Raw genomic sequence first — 15,250 nt, 5'->3', positions numbered from 1 at the left:
GGTGCTTCTGTCCTTCCTTGCTTGAGGCACCTCCATTCTGCTTTCCAGTGGCTGCACCAATCACTTGCATGATTGGGGAATAACTATTTAATTACATATTGAGGTCAATTTTCCAGGGAGAGCTTTGAAATTTTTGGCAGGTAAATTCACATTAGTTTGTTCATAGTGCCTAGCAATATGTGAGTCAGAACATCTATCAAAAGATTCATTTTGTATTGCCACTTGCATTGCAGAATTGACAGTATTGAAGAAGAGCTTTCAAAGAATGAGAATGACCTATCAGAAGTGAGTCCCCTGGGGTCTATGCTAGCATAGCTCCACCGAGTCCTTAATGGATCCTGCGTGCAATTCCTCCTGGTTTCAAGGGTTCCTACAGTTGACTCTGCCAAAGGGAGATGGGCAGTGCTTAGTGGTGGACACCACATTGCTGACAGAGTAAATGGCCTTTCTTAATACATAAGCCATGTGAATGTCCCATCTTGTGAGTCTTGGAATTCAAGAGCCATTGGATAGTGCTGCTACTTCTCAATAACTTACCTCCAGGTACACCCCACACTACAGTGCCTCAGCACAGATGGTCAGATGGGCAGACCAGTGTGAAGGGAACTGTTCCCCCTCATGAAGGAGCTCGCTGTGTGAATATATCCTTCAAGCTGATGTTTTAGGATGACACAGATCTGCTTCCACATCACTGCACACAATGTGCTGCAGAGAGATTAGGTTTAAAACCAACTCTCCTTGTAGCTCTTTCTCTCATTGGAAATGTAAGCTTTTGTTCTGAATTTCCTCCTGGACTCTGTACCATATAGGGACAAGCAGAGAGAGATACTAAAAGCTATTTGAAACAATGTATAGTGGAAACTGACTGCATTCCCACATGTAAGTTGTCACTGAAGGGTAACTGCAAGCTCAGTGCTGTCCTTGCCACATGATCACCATCAACACGCCGTCACCACTTGAATCCACACCCTTGTCCTCCACTGAGATAGCATGATGCCATTTTATGTTGTCAGGCCTCCATGCTGCTCTCTGTCTCTCTCTCATACACGTTTATCTTTCCCAACATTATTGTGTTCTAGCGCTTTATGGCATTCTATACTGTATGAATTGATATTCAGCAGACTGTGTGTCTGAATGTTTTGAGTTCCTACTTTTCTGTGTATGAGCCAGAATATTTAATATGATAAAAAGGAGATAAGTCCTCTGTGGTCTCAGAGGACCAGAAAATGCCTGGTTCTGTTAATTCCCTACACAGGCATGTTTGGTGCCAGTTCCATGGAGAGAGGCCATAACTGTTTTATTAAATGTTTCTGAAAAGAAAGAGGCCAAATGTCCAGCACTCCCACTTTCCTGGCTATTCCACAAACACCATCTCATAATAACTCATCTATTGCTAGGAGTCACACAGGGTTGCTATTTGCTCATCCCACAAGACATGAGGAAAAGAAAAATCTCTGAATCAGCCAGGAAGCACCTCCCACACTGCCTCCTCCTGGTTCAGGGCAGAGCTGGCACAACAAAGCCCACCCCACCTCCACGGCCCTAACTGTAAGGGGTCAGGAGGCACTTTATGTGCCAAACGTGCCAGCTACTGACCAAGGGTCTGGATTTAGCTGGCCCTACCTGACTGCCAATGGGAAGGCAACTACTCATCCTATTTGCTTTGGGTATTAAAATTCATTTTAATTGAATGTGTATGGATCACCATCTGGAGGTTCAGACTCCACAACTACAGAAGGAAGAACTGTGTATTCAACAAAGCAAATAACAAATAAGACAATAGTCATATGAGAAACTGCTTACTAAGTAGAAAAGAGCAAATCCACAGAGTGCCACCACAGTACTCTATTAAAATGAACCATCAACAAAGACTTCTCTGAGTGAAATTGAAACAGACATCCAAAGTAGAGGGACAGTAAGATGCCCAGAAGGGTACTGTTTGGGAAGGACAGGACCAGAGGATGTAATGGCTTGTGGCCTGGGGAGAACGAGGGGACAATCCAGCAGAAGCCCCGGGGCAGACCAGGCACACTGAGAAATGTATCCAGCAGTCATGGTGGTGGCCTAGAAGACATAGGCTCACTAAGAGCTACTGGAAACTTCAACAGGGAGAGCTGTCATGTGACTGATCCTTGACAAGGACCCCTAGTGTGTGACAGAGACTCAAAGAGGAAAGACAGACATCAACACAGCAGGGAATGGCCATAGTGTGCCCGGGTGAGGGATGGAGGACATAAGCCAGGGGTCTACAGAGTGTTGACAGGGGCAGGTCTGGAGTCTTCTCAAGGACCCAGCCAGCAGGACTGGCTACGAGATGTCAGAGGAGTCAAGGATGACATTCTTTTAAATAGTGTTCCACAGTTATACGTAATAGTGGGTTCATCCTGTTTCCTAACAGCAAGACAGAATACGAGGAAGACTTTTCATCATTCCTGTGCCTAGGAAGCTGGTGCCATTCACATCCCAATTAAGAGACATAGGTCAAGGCTCAGTTTCCCATGGGTTATGCCATGAGGGCTCTACCTAACAAATCCCCAGGCCACACTGACTCATTCCCTACTTGTCAGGACATGCTTGCACCCAAGTGTGAGTTGGACACTCAGTCCTCCATCAATGGGACTGATCCTGCAGGGGCACACAGGCAGCCCACTCCCTTGGAAGTCACCAGGAGGCCATAAGCAGCATGGTGGAGGACATCACTGCAGAATCCACCATCCACTGCAGCATTGAGTGACGTTCCATTTCCATCTTATTGTTCAACTTCTGTGACAACCTTGAATAACCTCAGTGATGTCTGCCTGTTGTTATTTCTCAACAAGGCACATCCCAGTAAGTGAGTCTAAGTACCAAGCAACACCAAAGGAGAAAGTCATGCAGTTGGTGCAGGGAATCACACTGGGAGGACCAGGAAGCTCATTATAGGGAGCACTAGAAGAACCTGGGACCACGTAGTTGCTGATAGGAATGCAGTCTTTCTACAACTCTTGGAAACAATCACTAAATGTAATGAGACACAACTTTTGCTTGCTTTACTCATGCAACATGTTTATGATAGTTCAACTGAGTGCTCCAGTAATAAAACTTTGAGTTTAACCTAAGAACAAACATGAAGACACAGCACTCCGGCTCATGATTGAAAGAATACAATCTTCAGGCATATTTCCTGTTCAATTTTTATGCAGGAATCTACTTCTGAGCAGGCTCTTCAGGGCCGTCAGGACGTCTTTGTTCTGGAAACTGTAGATGACAGGTTTGAGGGTGGGCATGACGATGGTGTAGAATATTGCCAGGAACTTGTCCTGGCCTGGGGTGTGGTATGACTTGGGTCTCGTGTAGGTGAAAATGAAGGGCCCATAGTACATTAGGACCATGACCATGTAGAAGGAGCAGGTGGAAAAGGCCTTCTTCCATGCCTCGGATGACTTCATCTGGAAAATGGTGAGAAGAATCTGCACATAAGATGCACAGATCATGGAGAGAGGGATCAGCAGGAAAATAATGGCATTCACATCAACCCCTCATTCATAGCATGAGGTGTCTGCACAGGACAACTTCACCAAGGCAGGAAGTTCACAGAAATAGTGATCGATCACCCTAGAGTTACAGTAAGGGAAGTGGAGGACCAGCCCTGTGTGGATGGTGGCATTGAGGGTCCCGACAAGCCAGCACCCCGCAGCCAGGAGCACACTGACTCTCTCACTCATGAGTACCGGGTAGCGCAGGGGGTGGCAGATGGCCACATAGCGGTCACAGGACATGGCAGCCAGGAGAAGGCATTCACTGCCCAGCATCAAGAGGGACAGAAACAACTGGGTCCCACAGCCTGTGAAGGAAATCGCTCTGCTGCCTGACAGGAAGTCAGCGATCACCTTGGGAACGATGTTGGAAATGTGCATTATGTCCATGAAGGAGAGGTGGCTGAGCAGGAAGTACATGGGGGTGTGCAGGCATGGGTCCCTGTGGATGAGCAGGATCATAAGCGTGTTTTCCATCAGGGCCACGATGAAAACGCCAACCAGGAAGGAGAAGGAGACCAGGCTGGAGTGGGAAGTGGAGAAGAGCCCCAGGAGGTTGAAGTTGGTGCTGGCAGTGATGTTGTCGGGTCTCATGCTGAGGGTTCATATTTAACCAAACATTTTGTAAAAATGGCAGTATAGTGAAACACACATTATGACCTCATGAACATACATGACTGCCTGACCCCTGCAACCTGCAATATGTGTGATCAGGAAAGTGAGAGATTACACTCTATTCATGTATGAATTATGAAAATATGTACATGCCTTCTCTCATGTGCAACTAAATAGAAGAAATAAGATTTTAAAAAAATGTTTAAACAAATGCATGATCACTGAATTATGAAGGCCATGAAGGAAAAGTAGCTGAATCCTAGTGACATGCACCTGTGTTTCAGAAACACCACGAGGCCTAGTGAGGCATGTTTCCTAACCAACACGGAGGGCCTCTCTGCTGGCTCTTGTACTGGGCCCATATTGCAGGATGGACATTTACTTGCTTGAATCACATGATGCTGTGTTCCATCAGGGAAGGGACCCTTGACCATGTTGATAATAACTCCTTGGGTTATTGTGACTCTTTTCACTGAGCACCTTTTGGAATATCAGGATAATTCTTTGGTTAAGAATCCAATTAGAACCACTCAGTATAGGCCAAAGTGGCATTAAGGTACATTGATTGTGGCGACATGAGAGTCTGTTATTACCTGGTGGTCAGTCAGAGGTGAAGATGTGAATGTGGGTAGGATTCTCTAGAAATTTCTCTTCGAACCCAATAAAACTGGAGTAGAGGAAAGGCATACTGTCCTTCTCTCTGAAAGGACACATTCTCTCCCTTGAGAGTATCCCTTCCCCTTTTCCAATCCCTTCAATCAGCTCATGCCTATTACTTACAGACATGTCCAAAATATATCTGATTTGAATGCAAGAACTGAACTTTAAAGGGGGTCTTTCCTCTGCCTCAGTTTCTTGGAAGGTCCAACTCTTTAACAAATTCATTCCTTGTGTTTCGACAAGTGAGCATGTCTCTCACATGTGGTAACTCATAACTAGGTTGATACATAAAAACTGTAAAATTCACTGAAGAATTTCTTCCTCAGCAAGCAAGAAACAAACAAAGAAACAGAAATAGAGCAGTAGCCTGGTATGGTGATGCAAGCCTTGCCAGGGTGATCAAAATTCTAGGACAGCCACAGCAACTTATCCTCACCCACTTTCAAAATAAAATGTTAAATGGCCCTGGGGATATAGTTTAGTTTTGGAGCATGCCTGTGCTTGTCCCCAGTAAAACACAAACACACACAGTGAAGAGGGATAGAGGAATAAAACAGACATGATAAAAGGTAAAAGTGTAAAAAGGCAGAGATAAATCTCATTACATCAACAGTGACATTAAATGTGATCTGACTGAACAATTCTATCAGAAGGTAGGGATCAAACAGAATGAAAACAAGGTCAATTCTATGCTACCTATAGGAGTCACTGTTTGGATGTGAATGCATAAAGAGATTGAAAATCAAACGATATAAATCATACAGCATGTAAATGGCACAAGTAAGCTGTACTATAGTAACTCTACTAACATTAGATAACATATTTCAAAACAAGAATTGTATTCACATATAACAGCTATAAGTGGTGGAAACATGAGGATACGGTGTTACTGAAAGCTCCAACCTCCATTTTAATGCCAATCCAATAATGAGAATAGAGCTTGTAGAAAAAGAAAAAAGAAGTTTTATTGCTCTGCTAGTAAAAGAGAAGCACTGGGACTTCTGTCCAAGAGTCTGTGATTCTGCCAATCAGCAAGAACAGGGGAATTTTTTGGGTGGATCTACCAGGGGTTCACCTCAGGGGCCTTCAAACACTGAGCCCAATCCCCAACTTTATTTTGTGTTTTATTTGGACACAGGTTCTCATTGAGTTGCTTATCTCCTCACTTTTGTTGAGACTGGCTTTGAACTTGAGATCCTCCTGCCTCAGTCTCTCAAGTTGCTGAGGTTGCAAGGGTATGCCACCATGTCTGGCATAAAGAAAAATATTTTATTGATTAGATGGAAATTCCTTAGTTTGAGATCAATTATTTTAGAATTGTTTTATTCTGAGTCTGTTTTGCATTCACTAATGTAGGAACCCAGAACATAGTCCAATAGACACAAAAGCCTGTAGTGTCCACAGAAAGGGGTGTGATCTGCACTCACGACCTCCCCTGAATATGGAAGAATGTTTTCCCATTCTTACCAGCATGAAAGATTCCAGGGTCAACTTAAAACACAAGCTGAGTTTGGTCCTGAAAGGTGGCATCATGTCTCCACAGAAGAGTGTGATGTCACAAGTATAGTAGGTGGGAAGCCATGACGGAATGACAGTCATGCCACAGCTTATTCCCAGGAGAAGGCTGAGTTCTGGAACCTGCTTCTGCAAAGGTGAGGGAGACACCCAGGTCTTTGGGGACAGTTTAGGAGGAGGCTTCCTTGGTGGCTAGGTGATCTGGGGCTCTTCACAGACCCTGCAAGATGCATTTCCAGGACAGTGACAATCCCAGGCCTGAATAAGCTCTTTTCCCCACATTTCATCAGCACCTGGGCCCCAGAACAAGGAATAAGGTGAGCAACGTGGTTCCAAGTATGCCCCAGATCTCTATCCTGCTGCTTCAGTATGTGGATGTGGAGCTCTGGCCTTCTAGAAGAATCTGGGTAGGAAGGGGAGACCCACAGAGGTGTGGGGTATCCCTGCTGGATGACAAGCTTCCCCACACTCAGGACAGCCACAAAGGGCTTGGGGGTTGAGGACAGGCCCAACAGCCTACATACAGGGTTCCCTGGTAGAGGGATTTGAATGGAAGGAGAGGACTGAGACTGTACTGCCCACACCCAGTGTCTCCCTTTCATCCTGGATGCCTGGCCAGACCAGCACCAGAGGAGTCCTGTGGGTCCCTCTTTTGCCCAGTTTCAAAGTGAAAGGTAGAGTGCCCTGGGTGGGCCACCTCTGTTGGTGAAGTTGGAACAATACCACCTCTGTTGTTGAAGCTGGACTGGAGGAGTCAGACAGCTGGACTGGGATCCTGGCTCCTCCCTTGCCCCTGTGACGGATGTGTCTCACCAGAGAAGTGGTTTTCCCCTGCATGCATGAAAGGGATAATGCTGTGATCATCCACATACATCTACCTGAGAGAACAAGTCACCATAGTTGTGAAAACCAGAGTTTATCTGGGTGAACATGATGATGATCCCCAGGAGAACGAAGTTCTACCCACCTAGAATTTCTGCTCTGGAAAGTGCATCCCAGTGTTATGGGGCACAACTTAAGAACAGACTGATCACCACTGAGAAGTCCAAATTTGAGAGTCCTTATTAAGCCAGCCAGCTGACTGTCTCACATAATGCCCCCCAAAAATGACTATTGGGAGAACAGCCCCGACCACAGGGTTGTAGGGGTTCTTATACCAAAAATCACATCAATCATAAGTGTCTGTTGCTATGATTCAAAATTACAAACTAACATCATGAGATCATCAACCAAGGGAGCAGTGGGTAAAAGTGACCCTTACCTAGGTACAAACTAAAGAATGGTTACTAACATCCACACAATCACATGGTACATTGTTTAGGAGCAATAGTAATCAAAAGAGAGCAATATTTCTTTACATAGGAATTATCATTCTATGTTGTTAAACATGTCACATTAAGTAACTCATGATGGGCACAGAGGCAGGGTGTTCCCATGGGAGAAGCTTATTTCCTACATAACATGGAGTCTCAGAGCAAAATGGAGTCTGTTTAGTCATTTTCCTTAGAGTCTGGCCTATAACATTTTCATGGAGCCAGATCTGTCAGTCCATCACATTCCCCACTGTTTTTTGAACATAATCAAATCATTGATTCATTAGTAGTGCATAGGTGATTGTAGTGAGTGTGCAACACCATTAGTTTAACAGACTGGATTCTATCTGTAACATATTTAGTTGAACAGTTTATCATGTATGGCCTGATTAAAATCCCAACATAACTAAGATGAGAGGTCTCACCATTGTGGTTATTAGAGTAGTTAACCAGTGGAACCAAGAGAACAGATTTTGGTACCAATTTTTCTCAGGCTTTTAGCTTTTTTTTTTTTTTCACTTTTTTGAACCTTTTATTTTAAATCAAAGATAAACTATCATGAATAACACCTGAGTGGTTAGTATAGAAACAATAGGTCTCTCCTAAGGCCATACATAATTTTTTTTTTTTTATTTTGAAAACAGCAAATATAATCGTTTTTTTTTTTTTTTTTTTTTTTTTTTTTTTTTTGGTTAAACTACCTTAGCAAATGAATCAAGGGAATTTTTCAGTGGCTTATGGAGTTTTTTGAAATTTATTTAAGTGTAGATCTATTTGTCTACTTAAGGTTTTGAAACTTTGGTTTCCTGTTATAAGTGTAGTGGTCCCTATAGCTTGTAGCTGGCTATGTTTATTTCTACTGGAGGGGAACTAAGACAGTGGCCACTCATTTAGATCAATGCATGAGTCACATAAGTTCCCTTTTTCCTCCCCATCATACTCCTGGGGAAAGATGTGAACAGCAATGCAGAATTAATTCCATTTGGTAATCTCAAAAAGTTGAAGGGCCAAGCATGGAACTATTCCTGATATAGTCCAAGTAAGAGAAAAAACATGATTAACATTTTTTCAGTCTTATCTTTAGGCAGTGGTTGGAGTCTCTGAGGGCTGTCCATTTTTCTCTTGTCTTGACTCAGATGTGATGAGTTCATGTTGTGAGTAAGGTCCCTTCCATTTCAGCTGGGTATTAGTCCTTTCTGGAGCAATTTGATGGAGACATAGTCTTCTGACTGAAATGGGTGTTGGAAATCAGTGGTCTCCTGAAACTGGTTCTCTGATAAGTTGAACCTGTTGGAGAAACTTAACAACAGGTTAGAAGAGGAGCAGATTCTTGGTAAGGGTGGAGGAAGGGCTCTGGAAGCATTAACATTTTAATCTCTCAAAGGTCATTTGCCTCTAACTTTCAAAAACTGGCCCTTATTTTTGTGATTTAACACAATTTACCTATCTATATTGACTGTCTTTCAAAGTTTTTATTTTACCCCTCTAATTTTAGGGACTTTTTACTGCTCTAAGAAAAAAGGGTGATGAACACTCTTGCTGCTTCCAGCTGAGAGGGGATGAGGTGGGGTGGGGCAAGCGGTAAAATGTTTCTTGTTAGAAATTGGATCATTCTAGGGGTAAAAGTCTTATTTTATGAAAGAAACAAAAAACCATGAGTACAAAATAAATAGCATCTGGAACTTGTCAATGAATATCATGAAGATGATAGAAATTAATAATCTCTTATCAGGAGATGGAAGAGCTGAGAGGTTGTTTACATAAAAAGGCCTAACGATGTCTAACAAGGTTGGAGAGTATAAGGACTTAATTGTAAGTCTTAACACTGTCAGGGTTATCAGGAATGTAAACACAACATTTAGTTAAGTTACTTAATGTCATCTTATTTTTGTAAAATATCTTTTTATTGGCATGATCTCTTTGTTTAGTAGAGATCCCTTTATTTTTATTACTTAGGGTTAGGGAATCATGTCCAGAGCTAGCAGGCCATGCCCCCACCTTGCCACATGTTGAACTAAGATGGTGCCTGCCGAATACTGGCGGGGCGTGTCTCTCCTGCACATGTAACTGTCAGACAGTACTATGCGTGTATCAGGCTAGATTGCGTGGTGCTTTATGATTGGCCAAGTATACTTCCTTACTTTCCTCTGGTTGGCTTTTGTACTTAATATAAACTGGACTCACTTCCTTAATAAACGAGACTTGATCAGACTTTTGTCTTGTCTCCATTTCTCATGTCTCTTGTCTCTCCCAATCCCCATTCCCCCTTCCAGGTTCCTGTTATAGTCCTGCGGGTCGGGACAAATTGGCACCCAATGTGGGGCCTAGACACGGGGTAAATCATGAGGGAAGAGGTGTTTGATAGTTCAGCTGAACACAGCAGAAGTCAGTTCAACAAAGATCGCTGCGTGAACCTGCTGTGTCGCTCTTAAAAGGTACAGTAACGCCTAATTATGGGACAAGAATTAAGTAAGCATAAAATTTTTGTTAAGCAATTAAAAGAAGCCTTAAAGACAGGGGGAGTAAGGGTTAAAAGTAATGAGCTTTTTACGTTTTTTGAACTTATCAAGGACACCTGCCCATGTTTCCCACAAGAAGGAAACATTAATCTAAGAAGCTGGGATAGAGTGGGAGCTGCCTTGATGGACTTTTATAGAACATTCGGTCCAGATAAGATTCCTGTTACAATTTTTGCTTACTGGAGTCTCATAAAAGATCTTTTAGAGCACACAAAAAATGATTCTGATATAGCAACAACTGTTTCTCAGACAAAGGACATTTTAAAAACAGCATCAAAGCAGGATCTTCGGGAAAAGTCCTTTGAGGATAAGGGGGAGGTAGATTTTACTTCTCTTGAGAGTGAAGATGAGCAAGTTACAAGTCCTTTTCCAGATGCAGGCAGCACAGATGTTAAAAAAAAAAAAAAAAAACTCAATATCAGAACAAAGCTCCGCCTAAAATTTATCCTTCATTGACTCATTTTAAAGACCCTTCAAACGAGAGTAAAATAGACAATGAGGAAGTTGATTGGGACCTCATAAATGAGGAAGCCTCAAAAATATCATGATCCCGACTGCCTGCCTAAACAAGGACAGTCTGTTTTATCACATCCACCTCCCTATCGCACACCCACTGCTCCTATGGCAATGGCAGTAATAGATCCAAAGGAAGACCTCAAAGAGAAAATTAAACATTTGGAGGAACAAATACTAGAGGAACAATATCAAGCTCTGATTGCTAGGCTACAAAAATTAAAGACAGGCAATGAATCAGCGCCCAGTCCTGATGGATTTAAAAGGGATATTTGCCCTCAAATTCAACCTGGACAACAGTGTCCAAGAGGAGGAGTTTCCTTAATTAACAGAGATTTTAAATCCCCTCCTCTAAGTGCTTTCCCTGTTACTGAGACAAGGGATAATCAGGGACAACCCTGGAGGCACCACAATGGCTTTGATTTTACTGTCATAAAAGAATTAAAAACTGCTGTTTCTCAGTACGGGGCTACAGCACCGTACACCCTTGCTATTTTAGATTCCATAGCAGAAAATTGGTTAACACCACAGGATTGGAATACTTTAGTCAGAGCCACCCTAACTGGAGGTGACTTCTTGCTTTGGAAGTCTGAATATTTTGAAAATTGCAAAGAGACAGCTAAAAGAAATCAACAGGTGGGAAATGGGTGGACTTTTGATATGCTCACTTGAGTGGGTAATTTTGAAACCACAGACATTCAGATGCAGTATGACCCTGGAGTGTATGATCAGATACAGGCGGCAGCCACTAAGACCTGGAGAAAATTACCTATTAAGGGAGACATCAGCATGTCTCTTACAGGAGTCAAACAAGGCCCCGATGAGCCCTTTGCTGATTTTGTTCATAGACTTATAACAACGGCTGGTCGCATTTTTGGCAGTTCAGATGCAGGTCTAGACTATGTCAAGCAGCTTGCTTATGAAAATGCCAATCCCACATGCCAAGCCACTATAAGACCATACAGAAAGAAAACTGATTTAATTGGATATATCCATTTGTGCTCAGATATAGGACCTTCTTACCAACAGGGCTTAGCAATGGCAGCTGCTTTTAGTGGGCAAACAGTGAGAGACTTTCTTAATAATAAAGAAAAAGACAAGAGGGTCTGCTTTAAATGCGGTAAGGGCGGACACTTTGCCAAAGATTACAGATCGGACTTACAAAAAACTCTTAAGACCAAGACACCTGGTCTCTGCCCTAGATGCAAAAGAGGAAAACATTGGGACTAATGAGTGCAAGTTCAAAAGAGATGATCAGGGAAATCCCATCCCACCACAGCAGGGAAACAGGAGGAGGGGCCAGCCTCAGGCCCCGAAACAAGCATATGGGGCAATCAGCTTTGTTTCAGCCAGCAGCAACAGCAACAAAAACAATCCATTTCAGACCTCAGTAGAGCAACCCCAGGAAGCGCAGGATGGACCTCAGTTCCACCTCCTATGTCATATTAACCCCTGAAATGGGCCCTCAAGCCTTGAGTACTGGAATTCTTGGCCCATTGCCCCCAGGTTATTTTGGCCTAATTTTAGGAAGAAGTAGTTCCATCATGAAAGGTTTACAAGTACTCCCAGGGGTTGTAGATCAAGATTTCCTGGGAGAAATTAAGATAATGGCTAAAACAGAGAACAACATTATTACCATTACTCAGGGAGAAAGAATAGCACAATTGATATTGTTACCTTCAGTTCCAACTAAACACCCAGTTCAAAATCCTAGGAGAGGAAATAAAGGTTTTGGATCCTCTAATGTATATTGGGTACAACACATAACTGATCAAAAACCTTCTTTGACCTTATGGCTAGATGGCAAATCATTTAAAGGTCTGATAGATACTGGAGCAGATGTAACTATAATTAAATAACAGGATTGGCCTTCTTCTTGGCCTACCACAGAAACTATGACCAATCTTCGGGGTATTGGCCAAAGTATAAATCCCAAGCAGAGTTCTAAATACCTCGCTTGGAAAGACAAAGAAAACAATAAGGGTCTCATTAAGCATTATATCATACCTCATTTACCTGTTAATTTGTGGGGAAGAGACCTACTCTCTCAGATGAAAGTAATCATGTGTAGCCCCAATGAAACGGTTGCTGCTCAAATGCTATCTCAGGGATATACACCAGGTAAAGGATTAGGAAAGGCCTAAAACGGTATTTTACATCCTATTCCCAATGTGGGACAGATAAACAGAAAAGGTTTGGGAAATTTTTGATTTCAGCCATTGACATGCCTGCACCCCAACTGTGTGCAGATCCAATAAGTTGAAAATCAAATAAGCCAGTTTAGGTTGATCAATGGCTGCTAACTTCTGAAAAACTTGAAACTGCTCGAATGTTAGTGCGGGAACAACAGCTGGACATATCATAGAGAGTAACTCTCCTTGGAATACTCCTATATTTGTAATTAAGAAAAAATCTGGTAAATGGAGATTACTACAGGACTTAAGGGCTGTCAATGTCACTATGGTGCTCATGGGAGCCCTACAACCAGGGCTGCCATCTCCAGTAGCCATCCCTCAAGGATATCTTAAGGCAGTTATTGACCTCAAAGATTGTTTTTTCACCATCCCTCTACATGTAAATGATCAAAAAAGATTTGCTTTTAGTCTACCATCAATAAATTTTAGGGAACCTATGAAAAGTTATCAGTGGAAAGTATTGCCACAAGGGATGGCTAACAGTCTGACCTTGTGCTAAAAATTTGTTGCTCATGCCTTACAACCTATTAGAGATTCTTGGAAACAGATGTATATTATTCATTATATGGATGATATACTCATAGCAGGACAATCAGGAGAATAGGTATCACTATGTCTCACAGAGATTAAACAGCAGTTGACTGCAGCAGGGCTACAAATTGCTCCAGAAAAGGTTCAGCTACAAGACCCTTATACTTACCTAGGCTTTTTACTCAATGATCCTAGGATCATTAATCAAAAGGCAACCATCAGGAGAGATCATTTAAAGACCCCTAATGACGTTCAAAAACTTCTTGGTGATATAAATTGGCTTTGACCATACCTTAAATTAACCACAGGGGAATTAAAACCATTGTTCGAGATATTAAAAGGGAACCCTAACCCACAATCATCCAGGACTATATCTCCTGATGCATTAGTTGCTCTTAAAAAAGTGGAGGACGCTATTGCAGGTCAATTTGTTACCAATATTGATTATTCTCGCCCCTTAACACTCATCATATTTAATACTTCTATCACTCCAATGGGTCTTTTCTGGCAAGATAATACTATTATGTGGATCCATCTTCCTTCCTCACCCAAAAAGATGCTATTGCCTTATTATGATGCAGTAGCTGACCTGATTATCATGGGGTGAGAAAATTCTAGAAAATATTTTGGAATAGAACCATATAAAATTATTCAACGCTACACCTGACCTCAGGTCAATTGGCTATTACAAAATAATGACACGTGGCCTATAGCTTGTGCCTCATTCACAGGTGATATAGATAATCATTATCCACCAAATAAGTTGGTTCAATTTTGCAAACTACATCCTTTTGTGTTCCCTTGTATTATCAGAAGGGAGCCCTAATACAATGCTCTTGTAGTTTTCACTGATGGGTCATCCACAGGAACAGCTGCTTACACTTTCCTTGATAAAACTGTCACTTTCCAGACAAAATGCACATCTGCCCAACTTGTCAAATTACAGGCTATTATTGCAGCTTTATCTGCTTTTCACAATCAACCCCTTAATAGCTACACAGACAGTGCCTACCTAGCACACTCAGTGCCACTCCTTGAAACTGTCCCTCAAATCAGACATGTTTCTAAAACAGCATCACTATTCCTTCAATGCCAGACCCTAAACCATAACAGAGGGGAACCTTTATTTTTGGACACATCAGAGCTCACTCTGGCCTTCCAGAGTCATTGGTCAAAGGCAATAAAATTGCTGACACAGTCACCAAAGTGGTTGCAGTAGCCTTCTCAGATAATATTAGGCAAGCTCAAGACATCATAACCTATACCATTTAAATGCCTGCTCTCTTAGGTTACTCTATAAGATCACTGGGGAACAAACAAGACAAATAGTAAAAGGCTGTATCACGTGTGCTACTCTTCTACCGGTTCCACATCTAGGAGTTAATCCTAAAGGCCTTGTTCCTAACATGATATGGCAAATGGAAGTTACTCACTTCTCAGAATTTGACAATCTAAAGTACATTCATGTTTCCATAGATACATTTATTGGATTTATAATGACTACTCTTCAGGCTGGAGAAACAACAAAACACGTAATTGCCCATTTATTGCATTGCTTCTCACTCTTGGGCATACCTAAACAAATTAAAACAGATAACAAACCTGGATATACAGCCAAAACCCTACAAAAATTTTGTGACAAATTACAAATTCAACATGTCACCGGAATTCCTTATAATCCTCAAGGCCAAGGAATGGTCGAAAGAGCACATCTTTCCCTTAAAGCTACTATTGATAAAATAAAAAAAGGGGGAATGGTACCCAATCAAGGGTTCTCCCCATAGTATACTTAGTCATGCTTTACTCATTCTCAATTTTTTAAAAGTGGATGATCATGGGAAATCTGCCACTGATCGTTTCTGGCACCTGGAATC

At 42.2% G+C, this 15,250-nt stretch overlaps 1 pseudogene; it reads right to left on the bottom strand.

The window, feature by feature from the left end:
• Positions 1-3,167: 3,167 nt before the first annotated feature.
• Positions 3,168-4,109, bottom strand: LOC124973372 (olfactory receptor 2AJ1-like; annotated as a pseudogene).
• Positions 4,110-15,250: the final 11,141 nt, after the last annotated feature.

This window comes from Sciurus carolinensis, assembly GCF_902686445.1.
Source record: "Sciurus carolinensis chromosome 19 unlocalized genomic scaffold, mSciCar1.2 SUPER_34, whole genome shotgun sequence".
Lineage (NCBI taxonomy): Eukaryota > Metazoa > Chordata > Mammalia > Rodentia > Sciuridae > Sciurus > Sciurus carolinensis.
The sequence above is the reverse complement of the archived record's forward strand: the minus strand, read 5'-3'. Positions and strand labels throughout refer to the sequence as shown.